Raw genomic sequence first — 17205 nt, 5'->3', positions numbered from 1 at the left:
AAATACATGTTCTTTGTGTACTAAAATCCAACAGTAGAAGTTATCCAACTGTGGCAAACAAGGGAAGTTAACAATAGTGTGAGGTCAAAGAACAAGCTTGGAATGTTGCCAAAAAGAGCATTACGTCTGAGGAATATAAATATTCCATAATTTAACAAAGGAGTACCAACACATTGATATATAGAAAGGGAAAGTAGAATATAAGGGTAACATGACCAGAAATATAGAAGTAGTTGGTAAAAGGTTCTTCAGCTATGTAATAAGGATAAGACTAGTAAAATTTAATGTACATTCCTTAGGGATTGACACAGGAGAAATTATCTTGGGGAATAAGGAAGTGGCAGAGAAATTAAACAAATATTTTGTGTCTGTCTGTATGGAAAAAGATGCAAAAAACACCTGGTAAGCACGGAAAACACGTCTAGAGAGAATGAATGACTGAAGTAAACTACCATTAGTAAAACAAATTGAAAAAAATTGACTGAGAGCCAATAATAAAATGGAACAGAGTCAACATGGATTTGTGAAAGGGAAACTGACAAATCTGTTAAAGATTCTTCAGACTGTAACTAGCAGAATAGGTAAGGGCTAACTCGTGGAGGTGATGCATTTGGACTTTCAGTAAGCCTTTTGATAAAATGGTGCACATGGAGTTATTAATTGCAGCAAGAACAATGAGATTAGGATAATACATTGGTACAAATTGACAAATATGCAGAAAACAAAATAGGAATAAATACACCACTTTCAGGTTGGGATTGGGGTTCTGCAGGAATCAGTGGCCTGGGCCCCAGATTAGATGAGGTGCCTAGGTGTGATGTATCTAAATCTGCTGATACTAAAAGTTGGGTGGCAGTGTGTGTTGTAAGGAGAATGTAAAGAGGAGTCAGAGGGCTTTAGATAGGCTAAGTGAACAGGCAAGGACATAGTAAATGGAATATAATTTGGGAAAATGTGAAGTCACCCACTTTAGTAGAAAAGGAATAGAAAAGCAGGATATATTTTAATTGTGAAAGATAGAAAACTGTTAGTGTTCATCAGGACCTCTGTGTCCTTGTACACAAGTTATTATAAAGATGAACTTTTGATCTCTTCATCTACCTTGTCATGGCTCTTGAACCTTAATTGTCTACCTGCACTGAACTTTCTCTATAACGGTAACATTATATTCTACATTCTGTTATTGTTTCTCATTTTGTACTACCTTGATGTACTTATGTATGGAATAATCTGTCTGCATGGCATGCAAACAAGCTTTTCACTGTATCTCAGTACGTGTGACAATAACAAACCAATTACCAATTTGTAAGGTAACATGCAGGTACAGTAAGCGATTAGGAAAGCAAATGGTATGGTTGCCTTTATTGCAAGAGAATTTGAATTCAAGAGTAAAGGGCACTGGTGAGTCTGCACCCAGAACGGTGTAAGTGTAAAACAAAAACTTGCAGATGCAAGATATTTGAAATCAAACTAGAGATGCTCATCTCGTCAGGCAACATCTATGGGAGTGAAAAACAGAGTTATTGTTTCTGGTCAATATCTTTCATCAACTTTGTTTCACTCTGTACAGACACTGCCTGAGCTGGTGTGTATTTCTTGCAGTTTCTGTTTAGTCCAAATTTCCAGCATCTATAGTATTTTGCTTTCAGATTGCACTTAGGACCACACTTTATATCTTCAGTCCATTATGCAGATACTGAAAGACCTTATACTTTATTTCATTACCCTATACTTCTTCAATGTGTTCATTTTTTTCTTTTTAAATACTCAGTGTTCCTAGAAAATCAATCTGCCCAATATGCTCAACTATATTGGTCCTCCTGAGCTCACTTGCAGTCCTCTCCTGTCCATTGTTTTGTGCCTGTTCATGAGACACTTCCGTAATGGCCATAGGTGCTGGCAGAAACAGCCTAGGCATGGAAACTGTGGCAGATCTCCCTGCTGGGTCATGTTGACTGGTGGCACCCACAGAGAAGTTGGCAAACCGGCTGCCTTCTCAAGCAGAACATCAGTCATTTGTTGTTCTTGATTTGATGGGCTGAGAATTTATATGTAAGTGAAAGCACATAGCACTGCAGTGTAATGTTCAAAATAAAGCTTATAGAATAAAATCATGAATTTGTTAAAAAAAACAATAAAGTACTCAGGTTTATAATCTGTCATCAGAATATGAAAATGAGAAAATGTGTGTTTTAAGTTGTGGAGATTGACAAGTGGGGAGAACTGAGGGAATGTCTGTGCTAGGGTGCAAACCAATATTATCCGGGGACAGGAATTCTGTTGATTCCCTTTGTTCCCGAACAGCCTTTGACCCTCTCCTCTTCAAAATTCCCATTTCACTTGGACTGCTCTATTTGGCCTCTTACCATCTCTCAGTTTAATCATCATTAACTAACATTAACTGTCTCAAATTTTCCACAGCTCTTCCTCACTCTAACCTATCACCCTCTGAACTTGCAGTACTCTGTTCACTGAAAATCGATCTTAGCATATTACTCAAACCTGCTGACAAAACTGGTGACGTTGTTGTTAGTTGGACTGACCTCACAGAGGCCTAACGTCAACTCTTAGATACCTCCTCTTCCCTCCCATTGGTCTATGACACCACCACTGAACAGCATGTCTGTGATAGAGCACAGAATAGGACTGGCAAGATGACAGAAATGCTGTTGATGCCACCTGATCCCAAAGGATCTGTCCTCAGCAATAAACCCACGACTTCCCTCATCCCCCCACCACACTTTTCTTTTTCTCTCTGAGGATTTCCCTTTCTGCTTCAATTTGCTTCATTTTTCTTTTCTGTTTCCGACTGCTGGTTTTTAAAGTAATTGTTATCTTGACCTGCTGAGAACTTCCAACATTTTATGTTCTCGTTTCTTCTTTAACTCCACTTGGGCCCAAGCTGTGCCTGCCTTTTTTTGAGGTGTATGTGGAAAAGTCCTACTCAGGACCCTCTCTTACCTCTTTCTCAGATACATTGATAATTATAAAGAAATAATTTCCTGCTCTCATACAGAACTCAAAAGTTTCAATAACTTTCCTGCTGTTTCCACCCTGTTTTTACTTTGACATGGTCCATAGCTGACTCTTCCCTTCCCTTTCTTGACTTATCTGTCTCCATTTCAGTAGATAGGTTGGTGACCAATATCCATTCAAAACCCACAGACTCCCACAAATATATTGACTACACCCCCTCCCACCCCGTAAGGACATCATTCCATTCTTCCAGTTCTCATTGCATCCTGAGATCCACTTTAATGCACTGCCTGCAGAGGTTGTGGGGGCAGATACATTAGGGACATTTAAGAGACTCTTAGATAGACACATGAATGACAGAAAAATAGGGGGCTATGTGGGAGGAAAGGGTTAGATAGATCTTAGGATAAAATGTGGCCACAACATTGTGGGCCAAAGGGCCTGGACTGTGCTGTAGTGTTCTATGTTCTATGCCAAGCATTGGCACATGCATGCTCTTGACCTCTCTCTGTGACAACACAGGCTCAATCTATCTCAACCACATTTCTTCTTCATTCTCACCACATTGGTCCTGCTACAGACAACTTTTCTCCTTCCTTTCTAGCGTTAAAGATCACAAACTTCTACAGTTCTTGGATTCCTGATTTTACTGCCCTGCTGTTATTCTAACCCGTGTCACCCCCTCATTTCCACCTACTGTCATGTTTTCACCATCCATTCTGAACTTCTCCTCTCTGATCCTTTCTGATGAAGGGTCATGGACCTGAAGCACTAACTGTTTTTCTTTCCACAGATGCTACCTGATATTCTGAGTGTTTCCAGCATCTTCTCAACCACATCTGCTAATTTTCTGCACCACTGCCTTTGCCCCTTCTCCTCCTGGTCAGAACAAGGATTGATTCCTAAACCTCACATTCTAACCCACCAGACCTGACCTTCAATGGAACATCTGTTGTAATTTTCATTACCTTCAACAACGTCCCACCACCGGTCACATCTTCCCCTCCCACCTTCTTTCAACATTCTCATGGAACCATTCTACCACTGTCTGGTCTGCTCTCCCATCACCATCAACTACTACCCTTCCAGTCACTTCCCTCTGCAACCATAGAAGATGCAACACTTGATCTTTTACATCTTCCCTTCCCACAGTTCAAGGACCCATACAGTCTTTCCAGATGAAGCTACAAGTTACTTGTATGTTTTGCATTTTTGTGTATTGCATTCGATGCTCACGATATGGTCTCTTCTACTTTGGAAAAAACAAATGCAGGTTGGGGGTTTGCTTTGTAAACACCTTTGTTCAGTGACAAGGGTGAACCTGAACTTCCAGTGTCCTATCACTTTACTTCTCCTCCTCTGACCTCTCTATCTCTGGCCTCCTAAACTCCTAAAGCAGTCATTGAGGACTGAGATTTCATTACCCAGTGGTGAATGGTGAATCTTTGGGAAGTTTAGTCACCCAGTGTATTCATGACAGAGAACAATAGATGTTTGGATATTTGGGGAATGAAGGGATATGGGGTTAGTGTAGGGAGGTGATGGTGAAGTAAATGATCAGCCATGATCTTATTGAACAGTAGAGCAAATGTAAGAGGCTGAATGGCCTACTCCTGCTTCTATTTCTTCTATTCTTAACTATGTGCTACATACTATGTACCACACATGAGGATGTAAAAGGTTTAGTATGAGGGAGGGAAGTTAGCAGATCAGGCACTTAACATGTCCAATTATTGTACACAATTGAGAAACTTTTGAAGAGAATGATGAACTGTATTGTTTGGTTGATAGAATGTAAACTGAAGGATGTCATGCTAAGATTATATGGCACCTTTAATAAAGTGCTCTGTCACTTACTCAGCGAAAGGGGAAACACTCAAGTTCTGGTGACAAGCTCTCGGAAGATCCTTTCATGAAGACTGGAGAAGTGTTGCCTTTTCATTCTTTAGAAATCATAAAGGTGTGCACAATAGATCACTACATATCCTACACACACATATTTTTGAAAGTAGGTAAATTGGAGTATGAGTTCAAGGTAATTAATTTTATTCATAATCATTCTTTGGAATCGAAGCATTGTTGGCGAGGCTAACATTTGTTACCCATTCATAAATGCCCTTGAGAAGGTGGCGGTGAGCTGCTTTCTTGAATCACTGCAATCTTTCTAATGAAGTTGCTCCCACTTTGCTGTCAGAAAGGAAGTTCCAGAATTTAGACCCAGCGGCAATGAAGGACGAGCAGTATATTTTCAAATCAGGATGGTGGGCAACAGAGAGGGGAACCTGTAGGTGGTAGACTTCCCATGCCCTCTTGGTAGTGAAGGTCGTGGGTTTGGTTGGTGTCAGTCTCAGGGTTTGCTGGATCTTGGTGTAGCCAAGGTGAGTAACCACAGTGCAATTTGTGGATGTGCACATTGTGCCCTGGTCATGGCGGGGATGACAGGGGACATTAAGATAAAATGAAAAGTTTTTCTTCACAAAAGGGGTGATTGATATTTGGATGGACTTTAGGATAAGGAATGTAGGTAAAAATCTTGCAATCAATTATGGTTGTTAGGGAGGAGAGGAGACCAGCTGATGATAACTGTAACTTGTTATATTTAGATGAACTGAGACAGACTTACTAGTTTCTCTTCAGCATCTTTGTGACATGAACGTTTGCCACTAATTTTAAAGTCCTGGAGGTGCAATTTGTGAAATTGCCTCATTATGTACATTGTCGCCACTTACTTAATCAATGCTTAAAATGTAAACGGATTAAAACGACAGTATTTTTCTCTAATCTATGATGGTTTAATTTTAAAAATTGAACAAAGTTAACTGCGGGTCAAGTTTACTGACACAATATGGTATACTTTCAGCACCTCTATCCCGTATGTTTGTATTTCAAAATGTATAATTAATTTAAATATATTTACAAATATATTCATATTATTATTTGAAATGCGGTTTCGTGGCGTTTGCAAATACAAACAATGAGCAGATTTTGCGATTAAATCTGAGATGTGCAGTTCTTGGCGTTGTTTTTACGTTTTCTGATTTCCGTTGGATTGGTCGATTTCCTGGAGACTGTACTGTCAGCCACATCTCTTTCCATTGTATTTTGTGCCGCTCACATGGTGGATTTTCCTTCCGTTTCTGATTCCCAACTTTCCACAGAGCACAAGAAACGGATATGGACACAAATCGCAATTCTCTTCTCTCCATTGCTGGCTGCGGTTCAACAACACTTTTGTAACAGTTGATTTCACTCAAAAGGACTAAAACGGACTCCGGCGGTCGAACCTGAAGACGAAAATGATATAATGGCAGATAATCTCGTGTACAAACTTTGGTCAGGAAGAAAATCAGTTTCAGTCTTGGTAGGTTGCTGAAAACCACAGGCGTGGTCTGGGAAACTGCTGCACTGGGTTGAGTTAGTGGCGGGGCACTAAAGCCTTTAAATAAAATAATCATAAATAATGTATAACTAAAAGTAATCCGAAAGTATGGCATGTTCGCGGTATTTTTCCTTCTCCAGGTACCCCTTCAAATCTTCTAAATTTTCGACGGTGTAGGCATGGACTAATGGGTACGCTATCGACTTCTATGAAGTTTTAGAAGTTTTTTTTGAAACTTGAAACTTTATGATGAAAATAATTTCGATCAACCAGTAAGCTATTTAGGAGCTTGCTTACTTTCTTATCCAATATAAGTATTCAGTTTTATAGCAAGGTGTGCAGGGTGTGTTTCATCGATTTTAAGAGCTGTAAGCTAAAGGCATTTTTTTGTGTGGGGACACAAGAAAGACTGCAGTATATGTGGATTGTGCAGTTCCTTTCTCTCTAAAGTGTTCTTCGTAAGTGGGCAGTTGAGCCCTTGTGAAACCAGGTTGTAATAAAAGTAAGCTGCAATTTACATCTTCGCTTCGATGTTGCAGGAGCGAACATTGCTGCTTTCATTCACGTAAAGTGGTACTCGTTGTGAAATAAACCATGAGGTCTTCAACCTCCAGATTATCAACGTTCTCCTCGAGGGATTCCTTATGGAACCGGTAAGCTAAGGGTTAACTACACAGGCCTCCCTGACAACAGGAGTTTGTTGTCATTGTTTATCCATGAACATTTTCGAGAAGTTGTTCCTTAGACATTTCTCTGGGCCAATCCCTGTCAGGCGTTGGCATGAGCCGGCGAATGTCCTTCTGGAGGGCGAGAGAAGGGGGCTCAGTTTGCGCTTTGGGGGTGGATTGCCTGGTGACGGTGAAAGTGGCTAGAAAGTTGCTGGAAAGTTAACATTTTCGTCACATTCCTGAAGTTAGTTGACGAAAGACATCCACATGTTTTAATTCCAGTATTAGCTGTGGCTGCGATATCTCTGATCTTAAAGAAAAAACACAATGCATGCATTGTAATTCTACGATTGTGCTTCCTTCAGTAGTTTTTTTTTCAAATTAGTTTTCTTTTTGATTTTCTGATGCGGCATTGGATTTCTTTTTAAATATATGACGGATTCACTGGATCGTTTGTAACCTCCCCCGCACTTAACACAAACACATTTCTTTCGAGTCCCTAAAAAATAATGAGTTCCTGGAAGAAAATATCTTTTAAAAAACCACCGTAGCTTTAAGTACGTGTTTGTGAAACTAGACCAGATAGATGTTGTAGCGAGGTTTAAAGCACACAAGAAAGTTCTTAACCTTACACGGTGCCCTAATCGAGTGTAAACTGATGAAATGTTTATGTTAAAATGTTATTCTGTGTCTCAGTCAGCTATTTAATCTGTGTAGCTGATGTTATGCTTCCCTGGAGTGTGCTTGTGAGGTCACATTCCATAGAGCTACGGATTTAAAAGAAAACGGTTTAAAGAATTTTAATTTTGCATTGTCTTACAACATTGTTACTCCTCGAATCAAACAATGCTGAAATAAATGTGCATTTTTTTAAAAATACGGAGCAGTCAAACTCTTGTTATAAATGCCGAAGTATACAGGAATTATAAACTAAAAGGCTGGCGTTGTTTTGCATACTCGGCTACACATTTAATTCGTGGGAAAACTTTTTTTTCTTTAGAACAAAATGATGATGTGGCACTGAAAACATATATTCACCCTTGAATTGCGCACATCCTTGGGGTTGATTGCTATTGTTCCTTGTTTTAAAACCTGAAGGTGGCGCAAGAGCCGCAAAAAATTGTGTGTGTGTGTGTGTGTGTGTGTGTAAGAGAGGGGGAGATGCAGACCATGGAATGGGAGATTGCACGTTATATTTGTGTGCATGTACAGGTCAGAATGGAAAACAAACAGGACTTTGCAGTCAGCGAGTAAAGATCGCCTGTGCATAGCCACAGATTTTCTGTCGGTTGTTTCTGCAGTCCCACGCAACTGCCTAAAAAGGTTAACCGACCTCTTAAGGGAATATGGCCCTTTTCTGACAAGAACAAGTCTCCTTAACCAATCAGATTGAAAAATCGTCGATAAGCATTACAGAATCCAAAGCAGGAAGTGTCAGGTAGAATATTTAATGCAATATCAAATCAGATGCAGCAAACGAAAGAGATGGAGACGATGATTGGATTAAAATAGGAAAAGAAACAGAAAGAGAAAGTTAAAAAAATAACAATATTTAAAATTCGAAGGAATGAAAGGTAAATTATTATTTTTGCTAATATTATTTGACATTAAAATTTATCATGCTGTTAAAGGTGTACTTATACAGGAGAGGCCTAGTTTATGGACATGAAGTTAAGTGGAGCAACTTTAAGTAATTTCATGTATTTCAATGGAGATCCAATAAACAAGATAATATTATTGTTGCAGTTTTTGAACAAGTAAGGCATCTTGGTTCATAACCTGCTGATTTATATGTTAACCAAGCATGTGAAGATTATGGAAGTTATTGCCACCAGTAGATACATCATTAATTTTCCCTGCAAAACCTGACCCAGAGCGTACCAGAGAGAAAGAGGTCATGTGTTGGAGGACAGGGAGGAAGTTTTACACCTCTATTTTGCTTTATCCTATTTAGATCTGAAAAAGTAAACTTAAATTATAACAACACAGGCTGTCCCCGAGTTATGAACACCTGACTTATGGACACTCCTACATACGATCAACCTTCTATAATATTATAATATCTATTATAAATAGATTTTAACAGTCAAAAGTTCGATCAAAAGTTTCCTCTCTGTCTCCACATTTAGTTATTGTTCTTTTCAGTCTTGTGTGCTTTTGATGCCATTCATTACAATAATGTGGAGGTATGGTTACCACATCGAGTGATTTTTGTGTATTTTCTGACTAATGGACAAAATTGATCTAAGGAGATCTGTAAAAATGGAACCTGTTTGTTACCTGGGACAGCCTGTAACCTTTTACTAACAGTAATCATCCAAAAATCCCAAATTATCAAGATAAAGATAGCCAAGATATGTAGCAAAAATAAAGATGAGGCTAATAATTATAATTGTCATTATTTATGCACATATGCTTCAACAATTTTGGGTTTGGGGCAGATGCATCATAGATATCTGAAAGTTGCTGTCCACAGTAACCTTTGTAAAAATGACACTGATACACTCTAAATGCCACAGAACAATCTATCTTGTCAGTTCAAATACCTTTATAACAATGAAATAAGAATTAATAATTATGAACCAACCTTACTGGCACTGAAAAGTAATTATCGGCCAACAACTAAAGGTGAGGGTGAAATATCTCATGATACTACTATTTGCTAGACAGTCTTGCTGATGGCTTTGTGAAAATGACATTGCTCACTGTGCTTCCCTGTGTGTTTCATGGGGAGGTTGCTGTGTTTGTACATTCTTTGCCTATTTAAAAAAGTTAAGCCTTATTGACATGAGTTTAAGTATCTTTGATGTGATAATTGTTAATGACTAGAATCACATCTGTGGCCCAAATGAAATAATAAAATTGTGGAGCCTTATTCCTTTGGGTTTTAATTGTTGAAGATTTTAACAATATGATTTTCTTCCCTTACTGTCTTTTCCCCTTTCTTAATTCAGCCTATTACCTTCCCTCTTTAACTAATTTTCTGTACCCAATTTAACATTGAATTTTTCTACGTTAATATATGCTTCCTTCTCAGCCCATGTGCTGTTAATTTCACGATTTTTTTAAACTTAATTGCTTGAGGAAAAACAGAGGAATGTCAGCGTGGCCCATTCAGGCATTGAGTCTATTTCACCACTCAATAATTGATTTGTGACCTAAATTCTTATACATGCCTTTGGTCTGTATCCAATAATAGCTTTAATTTCAATTGTAGATAATAAGACCAACAATTGACCCAGCAGCAGCTGGCATCTGTAGATGAGAATTCCAAACTTCTACCAGCTTTTATATGCAGAAAAGTTTCTTGACTTCACCCCTGAAAGTCCTGCCTTTAATTTTTAGACCAAGCCTCTTGTCCTAACCACCTACCAATGAAAATTAGTTTTCCACTACCCACCCTATTAATTCACCTCAATACCTTGAAAACTTCATACGAAAATCACACTCAATCTTTGATATTCCAGGCAATATAACATACAGTTTATGTAATCTTGCTCATCATCTAATCCTTTGAGTCCAAGTATGATTTTGGTAAATCAGCACTGTTCTCCCTTCAAGAACAACACTTTCTTCCTAAGATGTAGTGCCCAGAAATGCTCAAGGCACCCTGGGTGTGATCTAATCTGGACTTCACCCTGGGTATGATCTAATCTGGATTTAGTGATATATTTCCTACCTTATTCTAATCTTGACCTCATTTCTTCCTTCTTTTTCTTTATGTGTCTGACTCCTTAGCTACTATTCCACCCTCCCATCTGCTACCATCACCCTGCTGTTTACAACTTCTCATCATTTAGAAGTTACAGAGTTGTGTCCACTTTAGCTCCAAACTGGATGATCTCATCATTGCCTACATCCATCCATTTGCTGCAGTTTTACCCATTGGCTTAAACTATTAATTTCTTTCCATTTTATGGTGCCAGTTCTGTGTCCAAATAATGAATAAGTAAAACGGTGGAGTCTTATTCCTTTGGGTTTTATTTGTGAAGATCTTAACACAATGTGATTTTCTTTCCTTACAGCCTTTCTTCCCTTGTCTTAATCAAACCTATTACCTTCTCTTTTTGTCTTTTTACATACCAGATTTGACATTAAATTCTTCCACATTAATTTCCACTTCCTTCTCAGCACATGTGCTGTTAATTTCACAATTCTTTAATTCAATTGGTGGAGGAAAAACATAGGATTGTCATCAGCATCTTTGGATGTATGCCTTTGTATTTCATCATCTAAGTCATTAATAAATAGAATAAATAGTTGAGGGCTGAGCACAGATTCTTGTCATAACCCACCAATTGGAGTAGCTGCCAATTTCACTATTCTCTGTCTCCTGCCACTCATCCAGTCCCCTAAACAGCTCAATACATTTTGCCTTCATTTGCATGAACTTCAACTTTAGCCTATTGTCTTTTATGAAAGATTTCATCAAATACCTCCTAGGTATCCATATAAACAATCTTCTCAGGCATTTTCCTTTCTGCTACTTAAATCAATTCTTCAAAAAATTCATTCAGCCTTGTCATATCTTTATATTGTTAACTCACCCTGCTCAGCCGAAAAATTTCAAAGTGTTCAGTCACTTTGTCCGCAATTATAGAGTCAGATTACTTCCTGACAAGTAATGCTATTATTCACTCAGGCATCAGGTGCCCTTGTCTTCCTCACTTTGCTGTAATCGGCTTGTCCTTTCAGCAATTTATCCTGCAAAATATTTAGAAATCTTTATGGGCAAGGGCAACTCTAACCAATAACAGATGGTATTAAATGCTTACTACAGAAAATTACAGTCCAATGGCATTTCTTAAATGAGCTAATAAGGTTTAAATAATTATGATATAAACCATAGGAAAAAGTTATTTAGTGTTTTTTTAAAAAGCCTTAAATATTGCCGGATGCTGAATTATATATCAAATTATTAATGGTTAACTCATGACATAAATTTAAATTCTTTTTCTGAGGAAAATCAGTAAGTGTATTGCAAAGAGTTGCTTATAACAAATTACATTGCATGCTCCTAAAGTAGAAACTTTAAATATTTTTAATCTGTTTAATAAGCAATAAGAAAATGTAACTAAACACCTACAAACCAACTACAAATATGATTTCATTACATTTACTCATAATGCATTCCACACAGTTTAAAGATGGATAGCAGTATTACATAGAAGTCAACTGGCCACTTTCTAACTTTTCATCAGCTCATTATCCAACACTCCTGATGATTAGGATTTCCTGGGTCTGTGCCTTCATTAGAGCACCTGTCTGTGCGTAAACCCATACATTGAGTGTTACATGGTTATTCAGTAATGGGAGGAGAACCATGAACATCACATGACATTGCCCTTCCCAAGATCAGGGAACAGAATGCAAGATTCTACAGCTGTGATCAGTTAACAGTTCAAACAAGATATTTTAGTCTTGAAAGCTCATTTTCACCCTATCTAGACACTTATCTAGCATTTTTTGGAGAAATTGTTATTTGAAGATTCATGACAAATCCTTAAATGTTTGAGTGCATTACTAATAATAATTGTTGGCTGCCTCATTTGATATAATCTTAGTATGACTATCATCTCATTTCATCCAATTAACTTTCAATATACACAACAAAATTATCTTAGTTAGTGAACATTTAGTTTGAGTAAAACCATGCCATTCAAATAAGAAAGTAATGCCTCACTGAAAGCACAAAGAAAGAAGTACTTCCTTATAACATGTATTGTGCCCTATATGCAAAATTCTAAATGTTAGACATATTAAATTATAGTAACATTACACTAACCCCATTGAATGAGACATTATTTAATAAACCTTATGCTGTGCACATCTGCTTTTGATTAAAATTCTGATATGCTATTACTACATAAGTATTTAAAATGACCAATGTATGTTACACAGTTAAGTGTATTTGAATTATGTGAAAGCACAATGGTAAAATATTATGTAATAATTGTAACAAAATGTAAGTAAAATACTTATGCTTATGTAAACTACTTCAGGAGGACAAAACAAGGTTACTGTCTGTATATTATTATATGAAACTGAAACACCAAATTACAAAAATGAAGAACCATAGAACTAATCAATCCTCGATTCTCTTGGAGAAATTTCCCTAATGACAAGGAAAATATTAAGAAGTAAATCATTGCTAAATATTCAAAGCAAAACAGCAACTGGCAAAAACTAGTAATCAATTTATCAAATATTTCTGTTAAAATTTCCTTCATCAATTAGAACATTCTAGAAATATTGTGCAGAATGTGTATGTTATGCAATTCAAGACAATTTGTTCAGAGATTCTTTATATGGGCTATGAAGATCATTGCTCATATGACCTACAATTTTCAGCTGAGCAGAGTTTCTGTTTAATTATACCAATAAATTAATCACCCTGGGACTTTATGGGAGGTTTTTGCCCAGTGTGGATGGATGGATGGTAGACCCAGAGTCAATCATAAACCATTAATCCAGTTTCACAGTACCTTTTCTGATTCTGTTTGAGCTACAAATTTGGAATTGCACAAAAAAAAAGGAAATGAGGTTAGATACAACAAAAAAATCATGTGCATGCCTGTGTGAGAGAAGCAATAGATACTGAAGAAGGAAAAGACCAACATGAAAAGTTATTTGGCGATGAAACAGAGATAAGGAGAATTAAAATGTATTTTTCTTGTTATTAACTGACGAAAACCTGAATATAATTTTCTTTTTACTTTTCCAGTACTTTACATTATTTTAATCATTATTCAGTAGGGGTTGAACAACTTAACAACTAGTTCCAAAAATATGACTAGAAATTATCTAGTAATTATGTTATAATATTGAGGTGGTGAGAATTTTGGAATTGACCTTGACAAAGTATCACTTGACTACTCAAATGTCAAGTGTCTCTCTGTTGGTAGCATTCATTTGGTGGAGGATTCAAACCCTACTCTAGGGACTTGATCATTAAAATCTAGGTTTACATTCCAGTACAATATGGAAGGAACACTGCTCTCTTGAGGTGCTTATTAGATAATATGTCCAGGCCCCATCAGATTTCTACGTTGGATACAAAAGATCCCACAGAACTATTTCAAATAAGTGCAGGAGAGTTACCATGATTTCAGGCTAATATTTATCCCTCAATTAACATCATTAATTGGTTGTGATTTACTATTTGTGGGAGTCACAAATTTGCTGTTATTTCCTACAGCACATCTGTGATGATACTTAAAAGTAAAATAAAAGACAATTATACTTGGAGGTGTCTAGGGAAAGTGCTTTGATGCACTTTCCAGTGGTTGTGGGGATAAACTTATGCTTTTCCTTTCTCTGATCATGAAAGCATTTTTTGATTTAATAAGATATTGACTACCTTATCCTCAACATTTTCATTCAAGTCTTTCCTCTTCAGGCAATGTCTTTCATTTGAAATGATGAGGTGGTCAGTTGAAGGTTCTTTGGCTACTGTCAGAGATGCATCATGTTCAGATGATCGGAATTGTATTTTGACTGGTGTTGAAATGGTGCCTAGGAGGAACTAACAATGCTCATTGTACATGTATGTCTCTTGAATTATTCAAAGAATTTTGGTGCTCCTTTTTTTATTATACACTTTGACACATGTTAAGTTGTAAGAAATAAAATATAATGTACAAGTCAGCTGCACATACTGCTGGTGCTTTTTAGGTCAAGTATTTTCCCTTGGGAAGGCCTTGGTAGTTCAGAAATGCTGTGTCATATAAATTCTTTATCTCAGTGCCATAAAGGAAATAAAAAGATTGTCTTATTTCTTTTAACATTTATTAAAAGTTTCCCAGTATGCGTAAATCTACTGGCAGTGCTTGAAAACTGGTGCAGCTTTGTTATAAACCTATAGTACTAAAACAAACTTGCACCAATTCATCACCAGAACAAAAGCTTGTTTTGGTTAGGTATCATTTGTCAAGCTTACAAATTTTTGGCATTTTCATGGGAGTAAAATTGTAGAAAGCACTCATAACTAAGGCATTTATTTTTTAGATTTTCAATTTTTAAGAGAGTTCCTTAGTTTTCCTGACTGGAAAATTAAGACCATCTGCAAATCATTGGAAAAAAATTGTGCTTTACATTTTCCAGGCACAAGTTAGGGGGTGAAACTTAGAAGTATGAAAGTATTCACCAGAAAGACTTGGGCATATTATTCAGGTACTCTGATTTTAATAAGACGGTTCTAGTACAGAATTGCTTGGAAAAGCTGCTCTGTAAATTACAGTGATTATCCTCCTTCTGACTCACCTGCCCAAAACATCCCATCAGTCAGGAAGCCTTTGAAGCATTTGCATATATCGGTGGCTTGCACATGTAACACTCTTGAAATAAATCATGTTTTCAACATTAATAGCTAAGTTGCTGGCACAGACAAAGATGTGAGCAAGAGCAGAAATGTTTTTAAATTCAAAAAGAGTAGTGAAGGCAAGCTTTTATTTGACTACTATTGTCTTAACTTTTAGTTATGCCGCTGACTGCAGTGATATGAAACAGAGAGCAGGGAGAATCCATTTGCAATTTCAACCGCTGAATTTCTAAGAAATGAAATTAAGCACATTCTCCTGTTTATCACTAACAAATAGAGGGTAAATTAATGGAATGATTTGGCTTTCAAATGTCTGTATAAAAGTATCATCAGTCCCTTATATGTTTGGTAGTATTTTGTCTGTTTAATATTTACCTTCATCAATCACATATTTATACATGGCTAGATGGCAAATGATAGACAACAATATATTCCATACTAGCTGCTCTCCCTCTCTCAGACACACACTCTCCTTACACCTGAGGGCAGTGTGTTGAAAAATATCTTTGTCATACTTGCAAAGATGGCAGCAAATCAGGAAAAATAATGGGACCATCATTCTCTCCCCTTAGACTGTAGAACCAAGCACTTTAATAAAGTAAAGCATTAGAAATAAAAACCTGGAAAATCAGCACAGGAAAAAAAATCACCATTGAAGGATCAGATGAAAAGTTTAAAAAGATGGAAATGAAATGTAGTGACAGAGAGACTTCTGACTGAGAGCATTGCAATAAATTCCAAACAGACCAGAAAAGAATGGAGACCAACAGAGAGAAGCTGAGAAACAGAAATTAAATTAGAGAATACTGGAAATACTCCTCAGGTTTGCAAGAAGCTTTGAAAATAGAAATGGAGTCATACAGTCAGAGAGTTCTGCAACACAGAAACAGGTCCTTTGGCCCACTATGTCCACGCTGACCTTTTTGCCCATCTACACTAATCTCATTTGATGAAGTCTGTTACCTTTCTTCAAAACTACGCTATGAAAGGTTATAAACTACAAATGTTCCCATGCTTCTCTCTGCACAGATGCTGCCTGATCTGTTGGGTATTTCCAGCATTCCCTGATTTTATTACAGATTTCCAGTGGCTGCATTGTTCTGCTTTTCAAAGCTAGGGAACAGAACTGAGACAGAAGAAAGATGAAAAAAACAAGGGGAGTGGGGAGAGAATTAGAAAAGATGAGGACAGAGAATCAGAAGTGCCGTAATAATATAAATTACATTAGTTAGAAGGGTAGGTGGGGTCCAGCCTGAAAAAGCTTGAGAAACACTAAATCAGACATCAGTGTTTAAATTTATGAATTAGAAATGGCTTTAGTGAATCTTGAAGGAAAGTTGATAAGCAGGGTAGGGAGGTACGCAGGTATTTTTTCATATGTACTTACACAGCGAAAGATGCCATTCAGCCCAATTATGCTGGCTGTCAGAGCAATCACATCAATCTCATTCTCCCACTTATTTGCCTGTAACCTAGTAAATGACAGGACCCTTGATAGCACTGATGCACAGAGGGATCTTGGGGTGCAAGTCTATAGCTCCTGGAAAGTGCCAAAACAAGTACATAGGGTAGTAAGGAAGGCATACTGTATACTTGCCTTCATTAGTTGGGGCATTGAGTATAAAAGTTGAGTAGTTATGTCTCAGGTGTATAAAACTTTGGTTGGACCATATTTGGAGTATTTTTGCAGTTCTGGTGGCTGCATTACAGGAAGGATATGGAGGTGTTGGGAAGGGTGCAGAAGAGGGTCACCAGGATGTTGCCTGGATTGGAGAGTATTAGCTTTAAGGAAACATTGGATAGATTGTTTTCTCTGGAGTGTTGGAAACTGAGGGGGCTGACTTGATAGAAGTATATAACAT

Source organism: Pristis pectinata, chromosome 9 (assembly GCF_009764475.1).
Source record: "Pristis pectinata isolate sPriPec2 chromosome 9, sPriPec2.1.pri, whole genome shotgun sequence".
Lineage (NCBI taxonomy): Eukaryota > Metazoa > Chordata > Chondrichthyes > Rhinopristiformes > Pristidae > Pristis > Pristis pectinata.
The sequence above is the reverse complement of the archived record's forward strand: the minus strand, read 5'-3'. Positions refer to the sequence as shown.